Source organism: Protopterus annectens, chromosome 7.part1 (assembly GCF_019279795.1).
Source record: "Protopterus annectens isolate FY-2018-M chromosome 7.part1, PAN1.0, whole genome shotgun sequence".
Lineage (NCBI taxonomy): Eukaryota > Metazoa > Chordata > Ceratodontiformes > Protopteridae > Protopterus > Protopterus annectens.
In genome coordinates this window covers 438,492,986-438,513,277 of record NC_056740.1, presented here as the reverse complement: position 1 = coordinate 438,513,277, position 20,292 = coordinate 438,492,986, and the positions used below count along the sequence as shown (strand labels likewise).

The 20,292-nt window shown below is 42.3% G+C and overlaps 1 protein-coding gene across 1 annotated transcript in view; it reads left to right on the top strand.

The window, feature by feature from the left end:
* LIPC (lipase C, hepatic type) overlaps nucleotides 1-20,292 on the top strand; it is a 222,332-nt gene that overhangs the window by 110,620 nt on the left and 91,420 nt on the right. The gene's annotated exons all lie outside the window — the stretch shown is intronic.

Sequence of the window (20,292 nt, the reverse complement as noted above, 5' to 3'; positions counted from 1 at the left end):
AGATATTAGGGGTAGTGGTTGGATTAAAACAAATGTACACGTTGAAGGCTGTCCTCACAGATAGTAGCCACAAAGTTGTGCACCATCACTTTCCATCATGCAGAGTGATCCAACCACATTTATCGTTTCACCCCCTTCATAATAGACAAACAGTGGACTGTTACCATGCAAAGAGGTACATAGGTGATCTGTGCCTGACGTACAAGGCCATGTCCAATCCTGAATTAATGGACATGCTCCACCTCAGAAAATCCAAATCCATCAGAGCCACGAGAACAAGTGACTTAAACCTCAACACAGAAATAAATAGGACATGCTGGAGGGACAGATTCATAACCCAGAGGCTCCCTACACTCTGGAACAGAATCCCAGTCCATGTTAGGCAGAGCCCCTCACTGACTCTATTCAAGAGAAATCTCGACGAGTGGATGGGAGATCGTAGGTTTACCCCGGGGGTCATCTCTGTGTCACTACTAGACAGAGGCATAGTAAACTAAACCATAAAAGGGCGTAATATTCTCATCCTAAGGGGTGGTGTAAGCCACATACACTCTGGCTAGGCTTATAAATGCCCTAGGGCAGATAGCCTAGTACGAACCTATGAACCTATGAACCTATGAACCATGCAAGAGCAGGAACTGATGTGGTGCCCTCACAGGAAGGGGCATGGGATGCAAGGAATCCCTATTTCTACTCCCATTCCTATTTCAGTTCCTATGGACACCATAATATGCATAGCACTGATAATCCTGGTTAAAAGGACTTTCTGGTGACCACATGAGGAATGATGAATACATCCCAGATGTCCACCACACAGATACTTTACCAGTTTCTCAATGCCATGCTACAGAATATGAACATGTTCACTGTGTATGCAGTGCCATACAACATGTTGGCACACAAACAGCTACACCAGGTTACTGCTACTAGGGAGAGATGCCAAAGTAAACAGCAGAGGAGGTGGTTGGTGGGATGTTTGTAGAGAACCTGGTTACAAGGGATGACTGTGTGAAGCAGAAATGGTCACTGTGTACCATGGCACTGGCTATAAGGCAGCATCTAGATCACAGCTGTGGGCCAAAATAGAATGAATAAATAGCAATAATGATGCATGCAGTACTATAACCAAGCTATGTTATATATGGGTAGATTTTGTGTCTTTTTTCTGCCAAAGCTATGTTATATTGTGCATGAACTGGTCAGGCTATGCATTTAATATAGACTACCTTAGCAGCAAGCTCTTTTGGGGGGGGGGGGGTTGTATGTATCATGGCCTGCTGAATGTTGGAAAACTGGCCAGGGAGGGGATAGTGTCTCTACTGTGGTATATTTGGGCAAAGGTGTGTGTGTGTGTGTGTGTGTGTGTGTGTGTGTGTGTGTGTGTGTGTGTGTGTGTGTGTGTGTGTGTGTGTGTGTGTGTGTATGTATGTGTGTGAGTGTGTGTGTGTGTGTGTGTGTGTGTGTGTGTGTGTGTGTGTGTGTGTGTGTGTGTGTGTGTGTGTGTGTGTGTGTGTGTGTGTGTGTGTGTGTGTGTGTGTGTGTGTGTGTGTGTGTGTGTGTGTGTGTGTGTGTGTGTGTGTGTGTGTGTGTGTGTGTGTGTGTGTGTGTGTGTGAGTGTGTGTGTGTGTGTGTGTGTGTGTGTGTGTGTGTGTGTGTGTGTGTGTGTGTGTGTGTGTGAGTGTGTGTGTGTGTGTGTGTGTGTGTGTGTGTGTGTGTGTGTGTGTGTGTGTGTGTGTGTGTGTGTGTGTGTGTGTGTGTGCGGGAGTGAGAGCACAGCTCCTGCAGAAATCACTGCACTATGTATGTGTGTCTGTGACAGATCCAGAGTTCCCTCAAGAGATACATGCAGTGACCATGCACGTCCCCATCCAGGAAGTTGACCCTCCCCCCGAAGAATGCCACTATCATGATCAGCTGCCACAGAGCATACTGTACCCCTTGAGCATAAATGGCAGATGTGGTCTAAATAGGGTCAGTGTATATATCACATCTGTGTGTGCATCCATAGAGGGATACAGCACTCACACACACACACACACACACACACACACACACACACACACACACACACACACACACACACACACACACACACACACACACACACACACTACTAATAGGAGCCATAGTGGGTGTTGTCGCATAGGACATAGACCTTCTCCTGCCATCCCGTACTTGGCTTTCCAAAGGTGTGGAAAAGGATCGGCCATGAGAAGAATTGTTTGTACTGAATGAATGCTGCAGATCAGAACTGTTGGTACTGAATGAATGCCAGCAATGCAGAATTGTTGCAAGTCAATGAATTGTGGCAGTACAGAATTGCTGGTACTAAATGAATGCATGAACTCTGGAAGTGTGGAATACTTGGTACTAAATTAATGCTGGCTGTGCTGAATTGTTGCTACTGAATGAATGCTGGCAGTGCAGACTTATTGGTACTGAACAAATGTTGGCAGTTCAGAATTGTTGGTACTGAATGAAGGCTGGCAGAGCATAATTGCTGATACTGAATGAATGCTGGCAGTGCAGAATTGTCTGTACTGAATGAATGCTGGCAGATTAGAATTGTTGGTACTGAATGAATGCCAGCAATGCAGAATTGTTGGACGTCAAGGAATTCTGGTGGTGAAGAATTACTGGTACTAAATGAATGCATGAATTCTGGCAGTGTGGAATTCTTGGTACTAAATGAATGCTGGCAGTGCAGAATAGTTGGTACTGATTGAATGCTGGCAGAGCAGAACTGTTGGTACTGAATGAATGCTGGCAGTGCAAAACTGCCTATACTGAATGAACGGTGGCAGTGCAGCATTGCTAGTACTGAACAAATGCTGTTAGTGCAGAATTGTTGGTATTAATGAATGCTTGCAGTACAGAATTGTTTGTGCACAGTAAATTCAGGCATTGCAGAACTGTTGGCATCGAATGAAGGCTGGCAGCGCAGATTTGCTGATACTAAATGAATTCTGCAGTGTAAAAATATTGGTAATGAACAAATGCTGGCAATGCAAAGCTGTTTGTACCAAACTGTTGGTACTGAACAAATGCTGGTAGTGCAGAATTGTCGACAAGGATTGAATCCTGGCAGTGCAGAATTGTTGGTACTGAATGCATGCTGGCAGTGCAGAATTGTTGGTACTGAATGAATGCCATCAGTGCATAATTCTTGGTATTGAATGAATGCTGGCAGTGCAGAATTGTTGGTACTGAATGAATGTTGGGAGTGCAGAATTGTTAGTAGTGAATGAATGCTGCAATGCAGAATTGTCGGTAGAGAATGAATGCTAGCAGTGCAGAAGTGCTGGTACTGAACAAATGCTGGCAGTGCAGAATTCCTGCTACTGAACAAAAGGTAGCACTATAGAATTCTTAGTACTGTACAAATGCCAGCAGTGCAGAATTGTTGGTACTGAATGAATGCTGGCAGTGCAAAATTGTTGGTATTGAATGAATGCTGGCAGTGCAGACTTGTTGGTACTAAATGAATGCCAGAAGTGCATAACTGCAAGAACTGACTGAATACTATCAGTGCAGAATTGCTAGCACTGAATGAATGCCAGCAGTGGAGTATTTTTGGTACAGAATGAATGCTGGCAGTACAAAATTGCTAGTACTTAATGAATGTTGCCAGTGCAGTATTGTTGGTACAGAACGAATGCTGGCAGAGCAAAATTGCTAGTACTTAATGAACGCTGGCAGTGCAGAATTGTTAGTACTGAATGAATGCTGGTAGTGCAGAATTGTCAGTATGGAATGAATGCTGGTAGTGCTGAATTACTGCTATTTAACGAATGCTGGCAGTACAGAGTTGTACGGAATGAATGCAGGCTATGCAGAATTGTTGGTATGGAATGAATGCTGGCAGTACAGAATTGTTTGTACTGAATGAATGCTGGTATTGCAGAATTGTTGGTACTGAATGAATGCTGACAGTACGGAATTGTTAGTACTGAATGAATGCTGGCAGTGTAGAATTCTTTGTAATGAATGAATGCTGGCAATGCAGAGTTGTTTCCATTGAATGGTTAGTACTGAATGAATTCTGTCAGTGCAGAATTGTTGGTACTGAATAAATACAATCAGTGCAGAATTGCCAGTACTGAAAGAATGTTGGAAGTGCAGAATTGTTGGTACTGAATGAAAGCTGGCAGAATTGTTGGTACAGAATGAATGCTGTCAGTGCATAATTCTTGGTATGGAATGAATTCCAGCAGTGCAAAATTCTTGGTACTGAATGAATGCCTGCAGTTCAGAATTGCTAGTACTGAGTGAATGTCGGCAGTGCAATATTGTTCTTACTGAATGAATGCCTGCAGTGCAGAATTGCTAGTACTAAATGAATAACGGCAGTGCAGAATTGCTACCTCTGAATGAATGCTGGTAGTGCAGAATTGTTTGTATGGAATGAATGCTAGCAGTGCAGAACTGCTAGTACTGAATGAATGCTGGCAGGCCAGAATTGCTAGTACTTAATGAATGCTGGTAGTGCAGAATTGTTGGTACAGAATGAATGCTGAAACTGCAGAATTGTTGGCATGGAATGAATGCTGGCAGTGCAGAATTATTGTTACAAAATGAATGCTGTCAGTGCAGAATTCCTAGCACTGAATGAATGCCATCAGTGCAGAATTCCTAGCACTGAATGAATGCTGTTAGTGCAGAATTGTTGGTACTGAATGAATGACGGCAGTGCAGATTGGTTGGTATGGAACAAATGTTGGCAGTGCAGAATTGTTGGTACTGAACAAATGCTGGCAGTGCAGAATAGCTGGTATTGAATGAATCCTGCAGTGTATAATTCTTTGTAATGAATGAATGCTGGCAGTGCAGAATTGTTGGTATGGAATGAATACTGGCAGTGCAGAATTCTTAGCAGTGAATGAAAGCTGGCAGAATTGTTGGTACAGAATGAATGCTGGCAGTGCAGAATTGCTGGTATGGAATGAATGCTAGCAGTGTTGAATTATTGGTACTGAATGAATGCCAGCAGTGCAGAATTGTTCTTACTGAATGAATGTGGGCAGTGCAGAATTGCTACCTCTGAATGAATGCTGGTTGTGCAGAATTCCTACCTCTGAATTAATGCTGGTAGTGCAGAATTGTTGGCATGGAATGAATGCTAACAGTGCAGAATTGTTGGCATGGAATGAATGCTGGCAGTGCAGAATTGTTGGTAATGAATGAATGCTGACAGTGCAGAACTGTTGGCATGGATTTGGTGGCAGTGCAGAATTCTTTCTACTGAATAAATGCTGGCAGTGTTGAATTGTTGGTACTGAATGAGTTAATGCTGGCACTGCAGAATGTTTGGTACAGAATGAATGAATGCCGGCAGTGCAGAATTGCTAGTACTGAAGGAATGCCAGCAGTGCGGAATTACCAGTAATGAATAATGTTGTTAGTGCAGAATTATTGGTATGGAATGAATGCTTGTCGTGCAGAATGCTGGTTCTGAATGAATCCTAGCAGTGTAGAGTTGCTGGTAGGGAATGAATCCTGGCAGTGTGGAATGGTTGTTACTGAATGAATTCTGGCAGTACAGAATTACTTGTACTAAATGAATGCTGGCAGTGCTGACTTGTTGGTACTGAATGAATGTTGGTAGTGCAGAATTGCTGGAACTGAATGAATGCCATCAGTGCAGAATTCTTGGTACTGAATGAATGTTGGGAGTGCAGAATTGCTAGTACTGAATGAATGCTGCAGTGCAGAATTGTTGGTACAGAATGAATGCTAGCATTGCAGAATTGCTGGCACTGAATGAATGATGGTAGTGCAGGATTCCTTGTATTGAACAAAAGTTAACACTTTAGAATTCTTGGTAACTGTACAAATGCCAGCAGTGCAGAATTGTTGGTACTGAACGAAAGTTGGCAGTGCAGAATTGCTGGTACTGAATTGCTGGCATGAATGCTGGCAGTACAGAATGCAGAGTTGTACAGAATGAATGCAGGCAGTGCAGAATTGCTGGTATGGAATGAATTCTGGCAGTACAGAATTGTTTGTACTGAATGAATGCTTGTAGCGCAGAATTGTTGGTACTGAATGAATGCTGGCAGTACAGAATTATTAGTACTGAATGAATGCTGCCAGTGTAGAATTGCTAGTACTGAATGAATGCTGCCAGTGCAGAATTGCTACCTCTGAATGAATGCTGGTAGTGCAGAATTGTTGTTACTGAATGAATGCTGGCAGTGCAGAATTGTTGGTATGGAATGAATGATAGCACTGTAGAATTCTTGGTACTGAATGAATGTCAGCAGTGCAGAATTACTGGTACAAAATTAATGCCGGTAGTGCAGAATTGTTGTTACTGAATGAATGCTGTCAGTGCAGAATTTCTGGCATGGAATGAATGCTGGCAGTGCAGAATTGTTGGTAATGAATGAATGCTGACAGTGCATAATTGCTGCTACTGAATGAATGCTTGCAGTGCAGAAATGTTGGTACTAAATAAGTGAATGCTGGCACTCCAGAATTTTTGGTGTAGAATGAATGAATGCCAGGAGTGCAGAACTCCTAGTACTGAATGAATGCCAGCAGTGCAGAATTACTAGTAAAGAATAATGCTGGTAGTGCAGACTTGTTGGTATGGAATGTATGCTGGTAGTGCAGAATTGTTGATACTGACCGAATGCTGTCAGTGTAGAATTGTTGGTACTGAGAAAATGCTGGCAGTGCAGAACTGTTGGTATGGATTTTCTGGCAGTGCAGAATTCTTTGTACTTAATAAATGTTGGCAGTGTAGAATTGTTGGTACTAAATAAGTGAATGCTGGCACTCCAGAATTTTTGGTGTAGAATGAATGAATGCCGGCAGTGCATAACTGCTAGTACTGAATGAATGCCAGCAGTGCAGAATTACTAGTAAAGAATAATGCTGGTATTGCAGAATTGTTGATACTGACCAAATGCTGTCAGTGTAGAATTGTTGGTACTGAGTAAATACTGGCAGTGTAGAACTGTTTGTACTGAATGAATGTTGGTAGTGCATAATTGCTGGTACTGAACGAATGCTGGCAGTACAGAATTGTTGGCACTGAGTGAAGGTTGGCAGTGCAAAATTGTTGGCATAGAATGAATGTTGGCAGTGCAGAATTGTTGGTACTGAATGAATGCTGGCAGTGCAGAATTGTTGGTACTGACTGTATATTGGCAGTGCAGAATTGTTGGTACTGAATGAATGCTGGCAGTGCAGAATTGATGGTCATAAACAAATACTGATAGTACAGAATTGTTGGTACTGAATGAAGGCTGACAGTGCAGATTGTTGGTACTGAATGAATGCAAGCAGTGCAGAAATGTTAGTACTAATTAAATGCTGGTAGTGCAGAATTGTTCATACTGAATGAATGAAAGCTGGCAGTGCAGAATTCTTGGTACTGAACAAAAGCTGACAGTGCAGAAATGTTGGCACTGAATGAAAGATGGTAGTGCAGAATTGTTGGTACTGAATGAATACAATCAGTGCAGAACTGCTGGTACTGTAACAATGCTGGAAATGCAGAATTAGTGCTTTTGTTCACTTTAAGAGTTCTTAAAGAAACAATATAAGACACAGCTATGTTGTTGTTTGTCTTTCGGCTTTTCCCGGTTAGGGGTTGCCACAGCGGAACTCCGATCCGCTAATGCTTGGCAGTTGCATTTTATGGTGTCGAGTTGCCAGCCCGACGCCCAACGAAGGCACACCCATTCAACACATGTCTTTCGAATGCCCACTCGACCGCAGGGAGGATATGCAGACTCCACTCAGAAGGCACTCCCAACCCAAGTCGAGAAACGAACAGGAGAACCTCTTGCTGTGAGGCAACACCGCTACCACTGCACCACCACGGAAGTATAAGATACAGCTATGTACAGTCACTAAAACACAAAATAATCTAATGTACATGTTGAACATTAAATATATTGATATCTCAAAAGACTTTTAATAGAAATTGTCTCATTTAGCCCTGGAAATGCATCTTTCCATAAAGAAATTTGCCATTTTAGTTCAAGAAATTCCAAGTAGTTGTTAAATTGTTGAACAAACAGTTTAGTATTAACCCCTTGAAGTACCATAAATAAAACTTTTTAAAGGAGCAACATTCTTTGCTGTGTTTGGCCAAAGCATTATTATAATGATATTGTTTGATAACTCTAATATGTTCACTAATACACCATTCCAAAGTTTGAGTAGTCTTACCTACATAAAAACAATTACAGGAACAACATATAGCTAAATATACTAGTCCCTTACTGTGACAATTGTACCTAGACTTGGGTTCAAAAATAAAGGTCACATGACCAAAAGTATATTGGCTACCTGGAGAAATGTACCTGCAATATCTACAGCCCTGACAGGAAAATATACCTAAAGGACCTAGCCCATCATTGTTTAATGGAAGTAGGTAACCATTCCAATAAGCTTTTTAATTCACACGTTTTCTTAAAAATAAACTGGGGTTGTGTTCCTACTGTGTTGCTTAGTTCCTTATTTCCCAAACTAACCTTTCAATTTTCCTTAATAATATTTCTAATAATTTCTCCTTCAAAACTCATAGGAATGGGAAAGGCTAAGATTTAGTCATTACTGTTGTTATTATTAAATCACCCTTTACAAACCTGTCTAAACTTCAAAATAGGTGGAAAAACAGAATTCCTCCATAACCTGGTCTGCAATTTCTTTTAATTTAACCGGAGGATATCCTCTCTCCAGAAACGTGTTAATCAAAGTGTTGACTTCACTAAGAAACACATCGTCCTCACTCACTATACGACTAACCCTGATGAGTTGTCCTTTGAAAACATTATGTTTCATAAATGTGGGGTGAAAACTTGAATAATGTAAGTAACTATTACTAAAATTATTCTTCCTATAGATGTTGCTAATAAATTTTTGCTCTGCAATGTCAGTAGTAAGTAGCACATCTAAAAAGGTTACTGTCCTTCCAAACCTACTGATGTCAGACTTAAGCCGTTTGATACTCTGATTAATTTCGACAACAAATGCATCAAATTTATCTTTACCACCTTCCCAAATAAAAAATAAATCATCAATGTACTTTCTATAAAAAAAAACACAAATCTAAAAGATGGAAGTTTAACAAGATAATAACTCTCCCACCAACACATAACTAAATTTGCAAATGAATGAGCCACATAGGCCCCCATCACCACACCTGATATCTGTTGAAAAATGTTAGAATCAAATACGAAAAAATTGTTGCTTAAAATAAGATCTAACAACACCCCTGTTATCCTAACATCTAAACATAAATCAGGTGAAAACTTGATGGGCGGGAGGGAGGGAGTCGATGATTGACCTAATGAGGAAAGAGTAGAGGGAGACAATGACCTCTTTCTTCCTGGATGCCAAACCCTTAGTAATGAGATGTGCCACATAGAAGGACTTTCTGACCACAGTGGCAATGTGGTGATCAAAAGAGAGGTTGCTGTCAACCTGTGTTCCCAGATCTCTTATAATGCCTTCTGCATTCAGTAGACTACCATCAATGTGGTAATTTATGGGAACTGGGTTTTTCCCATAGGGGATAATGACACATTTTTTTGGCATTGAGCTTAAGGCCATGGTTCTGACACCAGACCTTGGTCTCAGTGCGGCCATTCTGTAGGATGTCAGCATCACTTGGGGAGTTAATAATAGCTCCCAACTTGCAATCATCTGTGGACATTGTCAGCCAGAGTCCCTTCATGTTGGCCTGGACTTCAGAGAAGTAGATACCAAACAGGAGAGGACCCAGGATCGAACCCTGTGGGACTCCACTCGTGACTAGTCAGCAGTCTGGCTTGGAGTCAGCTACTTTCACACTGTGGGTTCTATCTTTGAGCCAGTTTGCAACCCATCTAGTGATATAGGGGTAGATGACTAGCTTAGTGAGTTTTTCTATGATTCCTGAGTGGGGAATGGTATCAAAGGCCTTGGCCAGATCAAGGTAGGCTGCATGAATCACCTTGCCTTCATCCACAGCTCTGGTGACTGACTCAAAGAAGGCAACCAAGTTGAGCAGGCATGATCTACCCTTCACAAAACCAAACTGTGTGGGATCCAGAGTTTGGAGATTCCCTATATCCTTGTTTATTAGGCCCATGCATATCAGACTCGTCAGGCTAATGGGGCGATAGTTCCCAGGGTCTGTAGTCACTCCTCCTTTGTGGAGAGGGATGACTGTAGAAGTGCTCCATTCAGTAGGGACAAAGCTTGAGGTGAGGCTGTGATTGAACAGGGCACACAGGTGAGGTGCCAGTTCACTCTGTAGTTCATGTAGAACACAGCCAGGGATATTGTCATGTCCCATAGAAGCATAGAAGCCTCATTCTTGGCCTTGGACAGTGCTGTTTTAACCTGTGCAGATGTAATACTGGGTGCCTGGCAATCTACTGGTATTTTGATTGGTCCTTTGGGGGGAAGAGGGGTAAAGTTGGCACTGAATCTGTCGGCCAGTATATTGGCAATATCTGTTGGCTCGGTATAGGAGGTACCATTGTGCAGTAGCTTAGAGAAAATCTGGGTATGGCCATGGAGATTCTTTACATAACTATAGAAGGCCTTGTGGTTGTTTTTACCATCTGCTGCAATTCTGTTTTCATAGCTAACTTTAGAGGATTTGATGAGGGATCTCAACTTTTTGTTGAGGCTGATAAGGGAGTTTTTCCATTCTTGGGACTTCACCTTATTCCGCTTCAGTTTCCTCCATCTGTTGTAGAGTTTGTTTATGGCAGGGGACCACCAGATTGGCTTCCTTTTGAGGACAGCATCTTGGTTCTATTGGGTATGGCAAGATCCATGCATTTGTGTACGTGTTCGTACAGTGCATTGGTGTATTATTCGGCCGTCATGCAAATATTCTCCATTTGCATGGGTGCTGTGAAGTTAGCCACCTCTGTTTTTAGGAGCCCAAAGTTAGCTTTGGAGAATGGCCAGTGCCTGTCCTGTTAAAATATTTTGTGATTCAGGGTGGGTTTCTTGTGCAATGGAGCAGTGCCTGTGGAACAGAACAGTGGTACACAAACTATGTTATCCATACCTAAGACCATGACTGTGACTACAGACTGCAGCAGCCATCATTGTCAGCCTTAGATATTTTCCTGACATAAAATGGACACCAAAACAAGTATGGAAACAGAGGGGCACCCAAGCATATTGCTTTGACCTTTTGATACTTGTTACGTTTGCCACAATCTCAAAAACAAATTGCACTCTCACTGAGGCAGCAAAATGGCAGCCTGTGAGTAGGAGAACTTTACCATTCCTTTCCTCTCTTTTGGAGCCATCCCGCTCTGTAAAAATGAGCAGAGACATGTTATGTTGCTGGCCTGTGACACTCAACACACCTGCATTACTGTAGCCCACCACACAGTTCACAGGTACCCCTGACTTTGCAACATCTTGCCCATACAGAGATACAGGCCACTTGTAAAGATGTGCACTGGGGCAGCATTCTGTAGCTAAAAGTGTGTTTCTAACATGCTACACTATGCAGCATGTACCTATGACAACTATCGTTGCAGTCTAATCTGCAGTCTCAGTGTTATAATGTGTTCCATGTGTCATGGCACTACAACATGACATATAGAGCTTCCATTATCCATTTGGACACACCCAAGTTGTATTCCCCTGTACCCTGCGTGTGTCTCCCCATGTTGTTCAATTGCAATATCTATTACCTATGTACCTGTATAGCTTGTGATGTCTACCACCCTTCCTATGACATGTGTTGTCAATCACATGACAGATATACTACCAACATGGCCATTGCCCACCATTGTGTGCTCCTGCCTTTTGTAGGTGTACACTACAGCATGAGGTTGAGGCATACTGCAATTAGTCCCCTTGATGTCTGTAAACTCCCCTTATGGTGGCTCTTGGATAGAATGCTACATGCACATGTTTTTCCCCATGACAAAACAATATGTTGCGTATTTAGTACACCTCAGTCCACACACACACACACACACACACACACATATATATATATATATATATATAGAGAGAGAGAGAGAGAGAGAGATTTACTGTCAAAATGTGGGAAATCAAAAATTTTTTTCACTTTTTCATCAAATTTATTATCCAAATTTCGTAATACAGAATGACCAAAATGTCGTAAATAGTAACCATGGAGTTGACATTCGAACACCAGAAGTTCCAATGTCAAAATTCTGTATTATTGGTAAAATTTTTGCAGGAGGTCAAGCCCCACTGCACCCCCCCACATCCCCTGCATATCATATATTCCAACTCCAAGATCATACTACAGTGAGGAAAAGGGTAAATTCCCCAGTCCCCACTGTAGTGCGATCTGTTATCAGAACGTCGATCCCACATTAGCGAACGCAGACAACCATTCGCTAATGAGGATTCGAACATTTCCTGATCAGTATTATGGAAACTGGAAAAGGTTTCCTGCCTGCACACCAACAACGAGACACATTTTAAAAAAAATGCTTTCCCCAACCACAGGACAGAATAACATGTTGCATATTTATTACACCTCAGTCCACATATATGCCATAAGGTCCCCCCCCCCCCCTACACCTACAAAAACAAAGATATGCATTTTGAATGAGATACTTTGGGTCTTTTCTGATAACTCAAGGCCTGCAAAAACCACAAGCACTGTTCTTGACTCCCTGCTGGGTGAGGAAAGTACATTTCTTTTTTGTATGTGAGTTGCTTAAACTGATAGAGCTGCTTTCTGTTTTACCTGTTCCATTTTCTTTTCTGTTTTGAGAAATCTGCTTGGCCTGCTGTTTTTGCTCTATGTGGTGGATAGACACCTAAATTATCCAGGCTGTACATCACAAATTTCTTTCATTGGTTAATTTGTTTCTTGAAAGATAATTAAATACACAGAGAATATCTGCAGCCTTGTACTTTCTGATAAATCTACAATCAGTGTTGTTGACTACCCATTGGTTATTTTTCCCCATTCCTTTATATGCTTTTTAAACTTGGTGATTTTTAAATTGCCCAGCTTTATGTAAATTGAGGTTTATAAGCTTTTCTGCACTGCTGTTTATATCTTGAATTATTTATTTGCCTTTCCGTGTGCTTATTTTGAAAAAAAAGCGCATTTTGCATCTCATTGTCTGTTTACTGATTCACTTGCACTGAATTCATTACCTACCTAGCTTCTGGATAAAGTAGCATATTTTTACACTCCAGCAAGCTCTTTTCTGTGTTTTTACATCAGGAGGACAGATAATTTTCTGTCTAGAGGTAGTGGGTGACAGTCTGGTCTGTACAGGCTAGGGAAACGCACCAGAGATTCCTGCATGCAGTTGTTTTTTGGCTGGAGGGCTTATTAATCATCTTACCTTGTTTTAGCGCCTTTATAAATTTTGCACAATTGAGTCGATCTTAGCTCATTTCTACAAAGCAAAGTACTATTATTGAATAATCATGCTTTTATCAGCTATTTGAAGTACTCTGCTGTTATGTTGAATTACTTATTGGCTTTCCTTAAGTTTGTTTGTTTACTGTGCTTTTACATTAGGAGGACTAGGATTATTCATCTTGTGGCAATAGGTGTTTACCTGGTCTATCTCAGTTGGGAAGCACACAAAAAGGGCTCTAAGTGTTGTTTTATTGGCCAGAGGGCTAAGTAGTCAGTTTTCTATATTTCCAGCGCTGGTATAAATTTGGCACATTTGTATGGAGATGCTCACTGTGCCAGTGCCCTGTACAGTATCATTTGCACTTGCATTGCTTATTTTCATTATACTGTGAAAGTCTACTGTGCTATTTATTGTTTTGTTTTTTTTCTGGCACTTCTTTAAAGTTGCATTTTCAAACTCCTGTAATGGCTGCTGTGCTGCATTGAAATCTGTATGTGGTTCCTTAACACTTGTGCTCCAAACCACTCATTTTACATTAACAGGGTCAAAGTCTGCTCTCTTGTAGTAGGAGTGGGTAGATTTCACCAATATGAGCTCATTGTGTGCCTGATTGGCCTTAGGTCATAGTTCATAGGCTGGTACTAGGCTACCAGCCCTAGGGACTATACAAGTCTAGCCATAACAATTCCCTGGCTATTTTTTTCCACAGTATTTACTTCCCTGGACCCCTGTCTAGCAGGGTGACTGATGTGATCAACGGGGTGAATTTCCTATCTCCCATCTAATCATCAAGGTTGCTTTTGAAGAGGGCCAAGGAGGCGCTCTGCTTGACATGTATGAGCAGTCTATTCCAGAGTATGGGGCATCTCTGGGAAAGGAACCTATCTCTCCAGCATGTTTTGTTCATTGTGATGACAAGGTTTAGATCCCTGGACCGTGTGGCTCAGAGGGATTGGGATTTCTTTAAGCGGAGCATGTCCAACAGCTCAGGGTTTGACATGGCCTTGTATGTTAAGCAGAGATCGCCTCTGAGTAGACGATATGCCACAGAGTATAGCTGGAATTTTTTTAGACGGGCAGCATAGGGCATCTGCTTTAGGCCTGTGTTTCTTTTAGTGAGGTATTTCTGCGGCCTTTCCAGCTGTTGCAGATGTCTTGTGAGGTACATACCAAATGAAGCATTATACTCTATAATGGGTCTAATGAGGGATGCGCACAGTGGGACACTGACTTCCTTTTTTTTTGGATGAAAAGCCCTTAGTGATGAGGTGTGCCACATAGAAGGATTTCCTGACTGTTGTGGCGATGTGGTTATCTAAGTTGAGACCACTGTCCACCTGTGTCCCTAAGTCTCTCATCACACTTTCGGTATTTAGTGTACTGCCACCTATGTGGTAATTCATGGGTACATGTTTTTTTTCCAAAGGAGATAACTATACATTTCTTGGCATTAAGCTTGAGTCAATGGCTCTAGCACCAAGCATCTGTTTCTGTAAGGCCTTTTTGTAGAATATCCACATCATTTGGGGATTCAATAATGGCTCCCAGTTTGTAGTCATCTACGAACTTTGTTAGCCGTAGTCCCTTAGTGCTGGCCTGCACTTCAGAGAAGTAGATGCCAAACAAGAGTGGTCCCAGGTCTGAACCCTGAGGTACTCCACTTGTCACTTGTCTGGAGCTGGATTTGGAGTCAGCTACTTTTACAGTCTGGGTTCTGTCTGTAAGCCAGTTAGCAACCCACCGAGTGATATAGGGATTTATGCCCAGCTTAGTAAGTTTATCTATGACTCCAGAGTGGGGGTGTGGTGTCAAAGGCCATGTCGAGGTCCAGATAGGCTGTGTGCACCGCCTTACCCTCATCCACAGCTCTGGAGACTGATTCGAATAAGTCAATCAGGTTCAGGAGACAAGATCAGCCCTTCACAAACCCGGGCTCCAGTGTTTGAAGGTTGCCAATATCTTTGTTTATAAGTTCCATGATAATGCATTCCATGCCCTTCAGATCAGGCTTGTCAGACTGATGGGACGGTTGTTCCCGGGATCCAAGGTGGATCTCCTCTTGTGGAGTGGGATAACTGTAGCTGTTCACCAATCAGTGGGCACGAAGCCTGAGGTGAGACTATAATTAAACATGACACTTAGGTGAGGTGCCAGTTCATTTTGTAGTTCATGCAGTACACAGCCTGGGATGTCATCTGGTCCCATGGATGCTGTATTTTTAGCTTTGGAGAGTGTGGTTTCTACCTGTGTTGCCATGGTTAATGGAATTTGGCAATCTTTTGGTCCTGAGATGGACCCTTTAGGGGGTGAGAGGGGGTGAAGTTGGCACTAAATCGATCTGCCAGGATATTGGCAATATCCTTGGGATCAGTATATTTAATGCCATTCTGTTGTAGCTCAGAGCATATGTGAGCATTGCCATTTACATTCTTGACATAACTATAGAATGTCTTGTGGTTGTCTTTGGAATCTTTGGCAATTTTATTTTCATAACTAGCTTTTGAGGATTTTATGAGGGATCTCAGCTTCTTACTACGACTGGTAAGGGAGTTTTTTGCATCCTGGGATTTTCCTCTTTTCTGCAACAGTTTCTTCCTTCTGTTGTATAGTTTGTTTATGGCAGGGGACCACCAGATTGGCTTCCGTTTTTTTGGAGGAGAGCGTCTTGGTTTTATCTGGGATGGCACGATTCATGCACGAGTGGATGTGCTCATACAGTGCCTTAGTGTAGGATTCAGCAGTTGAACTTTCAGTTCCCATCTGCATGGGTGTCATGATATTTGTCACGTCTGACTTGAGTAGCATGAAGTTGGCTTTGGAGAAATTTTTATGGAAGTTTCCTTACTGGGGGGTGGGGGTGGGATGTGGATGTCAAGGGTGATTTGCTTATGGTCAGACCTGACCAATGAGGGGGTGACCACTGGTGTGGAGCATCTATCTCCCATGTTGGTAATGACCAGGTCTAGGATATTAGAGCCCCTGGTGGAACAATGGATTAGTTGATCCAGGGCGTTGAAATTTATGAATTTCAAGAACCGTTGGGAAAAGGTGTTGGTACACGAGTAGTTTTCCCAGTTAATGCCAGGGTAGTTGAAATCACCCAGTATTAGGGTGTTTGGTTGTATCTTAATATTTTCAAGTATGTTTAGAAAGGTGTAGTGAGAATCTTGGGGCATGGTGGGTGATTTGTAGAAAACTACAATTTGGATTGCAGTATTACCTAGTGTTAGTTGCTCCTGGAGAATTTCAGATGCATTCTGTTGGGCAACTAGCCTGGAGGTGTGAATATCTTTGGTGAATATGGACACTCCTCCACCTTTAGTGTTTTGGTCTTGGTTTGGTGGCCGAAAAGTGTGGTAAGAGTTGTAGCCTAGTATTGCAGGGGTGCTCTCTGGAGCCTTGAACCGGGTCTCAGTCACTGCACAGATATCGATGTTCTCCATTTTTAGGAGTGCCTCAAGAGAGTGCATTTTGAGATCTCGACTTCTAGCATTGAGTAGCATTACCTTCAGATTTTGCATGCTTGTATCTGTTATGGTTGTGGTTTTGTCCTTTGAACCTTGCCTAAAAAAAAAGCACTCTAGGGGTGGCAAGAGCTTTAGCCAGTAACCTGAATCCCAGGGATGACAGGTGCAGACCACCTCTGGCAAAGCATTGTGGTTTGTCGATTTATGTCGTCCCAGGCAGACAGATACTGGATCCCCTTTGAATGACACCAGAAGCTTAGCCAATTGTTGAAGTCAATCATTTTGTCCTTATACTGTGGTATCATTCTGGGCGAAGGCAGCATACTACTCAGGGCTATGGTCATACCTGCCTGGGCCACATGATCTGAGAGCTCTTCCTTGTCTTTTTTCATGTAGCCCAGGGAGGTATGTCTCAAGTCATTCACTCCAACATGGACAATGACAGAGTCGTGTTTGTACTTGTTGTGGAGTGACTGGAGTGTGAGCGTTATGTGGCAAATCCTGGCACCCAACAGGCAGCTGACTGTAATTTTCTCCTTGTTCAGCCTGGTGAGTGGGACATCACTGTGCCTGATTATAGAGTCACCTATGACTAAAGTGCTGGGTACGTTGTCTTGCCTTAGGGGCTGTTGTTGGGTGGCACACTGGTGTTGTGAGCTATGTGTCACTTTGGTTGTGACTGGTGTTTGTTTGGGTTTCAGCTTCAGAGGTCCTTGTTGCTTGGGCAGGTTAATGTTAAGGGCCTCTGCATATGTGGGTTTAGTGTTGCTATGTGTGGGGGTTGATGGTGTGGGTTTTGAAGAGCTATGTGTTGCTTGAGGTGTAGTGCAGGTGTTAACCTTCTCCTCTTGATTGTTTAGCACAATCATGGCTGGAGAGAGCTTTGTTTCCAATTTGGCTATGTAAGTGCATCTCTCACAGGTTGTAGTGTTGGGTGGTAGGAGGAGAGGGTTGTCTGTATACATGAGGCAGTTGCTGCATTACCCCAGTATACCGGGATTCACCAGGTGGACAGGAGAAATCACTGGAAGCTGATACTTGGACATGCCTGTTTAGGTGCTTTTTTGTAAAGTACAAGAGCTGTTTTCCCTTACCTTTGCAAGGTACTTTGCAATTATATGCTATTTAGTGCCTATGATTAATTTTTCCTTATTAACAAAGAGAGTTAAATGCTTGTATCAGTTTATGGCTTCCTAGTGCTTTCCAGCAGGTTCTAGAGCAAGTGCTAGTCACAGGGGTTCAGATTTTAGTGCTACTACTAAGAAACCAGCTAGTTATAAGGGAAAATATGAAGAGCAGACTTTCTGGCACCTGGAATAGTTTAACCGTAGCCCTGCGGTGCTGTACAATGTGAAAAATGCACAAACACACGTGTTTTTAAGCCAGAAAGTTGAAAGGGATAGAAATCATCCCAAAAATTACACTCCTCTAGTGTTAGATAGGCAGTGCAATGCTCACCACTCCCATTGGTAAGCAGTAGGACTTCCCTCTACCACAGCAAGGTCTGGATAGCTCTGAACACTGAAAATAAAGTCCTGAAACCAGCAAAGCCTGGGATTTGGACTATACTGGCTAGGAAAGGTGGGAAATGAGCAAACAAGATAGTACTTTTTTTGTTTTGTTAAAACAGGCTAAACAATGCAATAATACAGTAAATAAACACAGAAAAGGCTAACACACTTGAGTGCGTAGCCCTAAACAGTAAATGCAATTAAAACTCTACAAACTTAACAATTTAAAACTTTTTAAATGAAGCAAGGCAAGTGCACAACTGAAAAACAATTTAAGAGGCAGTAATACAGTGGAATAAGTAGCTAGTCTACATATACAGGATAGTCTATATATACAGAAAAGCAGTTAAAACACACTAAAGCAATTCAGATGCAGTGTAACCTAGAGCACTTGAGTTGTAGCAATATTAAGGCAAATACAGTAGTAGTAGTTAGCATAAAACTTGCTTTTTTCTGATCATTTATAAGCCTCACATTTGCACACAGCTGCTCTTTACCCAGCAGTGGTTACTGGTGCCTTGTACACATGCAATCACCAGAAGTAGACATTTCCCTGTAAAAAACACCTTGGAATTTACCTAAGTCCAGCATAACTCACAGGGCAACTACTTTCCATAGTGAGCAGCATTTACACATTTAGTTAAGACTACCTTACCTTATTAGAACATCTAGGACTATTGCTGATCAGAGAGCATCTGGTTTGAGTGCTGGGCAGCATTGCTGGTAAGGTTAGCTGCAGACTGCAACAAATAAACAGCCTTCCTTCATCCAGTTACAATCACCCTCCACTTCAATCCCTTGCAATTGCACATTTGGACCTGCAACCATAGATGGACTCTTTCCTGCTATCTCTGCATCCAGCTTGTTGGACATGGACATCCTGAAGCAATGAAAAAATTGCCTTATGTATGCTGGCAACCACTTAATTCTCAAACAGACAAATACAGTATGTGGGAGATATAATTACATATTGACACTGGAGGTTAGACTCTCACATACAGATACAAAAAGCAACAAACAGGCAGAAACTCCGCATTCACACAAACAAGGCAATACCTATCACAACCAATAAAGCCACATCTCATTGTGTTTCAACTACTAGGCCCATAGGGCAAAAGACTCCACAACCCAATATTCTGGTCATAGGAGACTCCATTGTGAAACACACTGATGTCCTTCTTCTCAGCCTGGATAAGGAGAAAGCTACAGTTAGTTGCCTGTCAGGGGCAGAGATCCTCCAGATCATGCAAGCACTCAGGTCATTTACCACTAAGTACCAGTATAACTCATTCATAGTCCATGTGGGCTTGAATGACCAGAGATGTACCTCCTTGGACTATATGAAGAGACAAGACTGAGCTCTCAGAATATGTCTCACAGACAGGTATGAGCCTAGCACTGAGCAGGATTCTACCCTCTCCAAGGATGATACCACAATACCAGCAGAAAATGATCAACTTTAACAATTGACATGGCTACTGGTGTCATTCCAAAGGAGTTCAGTACTTGTCAGCCTGGGAGGAGCATGGTTTACAGGCCACATTACTTTGCCAGGGATGGTCTTCACCTGTCACCTCTAGGCTTTTGGATTTTGGCCAAACATTGTCAACCTCTATAGTGCCTTTTTTAGGCATTGCCAAACAGACAAATCTTCCAACATAACAAACGCTACTCAGGACAGGCTAAAGGTGTTACTGCTCAATGCTAAGAGCCTCAACAAGAAACTGCAGTCCCTGGAAGCTCTCCTCACCCTGGAGAATGCTGACATCTGTGTACTTACTGAAACATGGTTCAAAGCCATGGAAAGCGCTCTGACAGTACATGGCTATAATGTCTTGTATACATTCTGAACACCCACTGAACATGAAAGAGCTAAAAGTGGAGGTGTATCTATTGACATAAAGTAAACACACCTCAATGCTGGTCAAACAATATGATATGCTTGAGTAAGTCCATGTCCAGCTAACCATGGGAAAA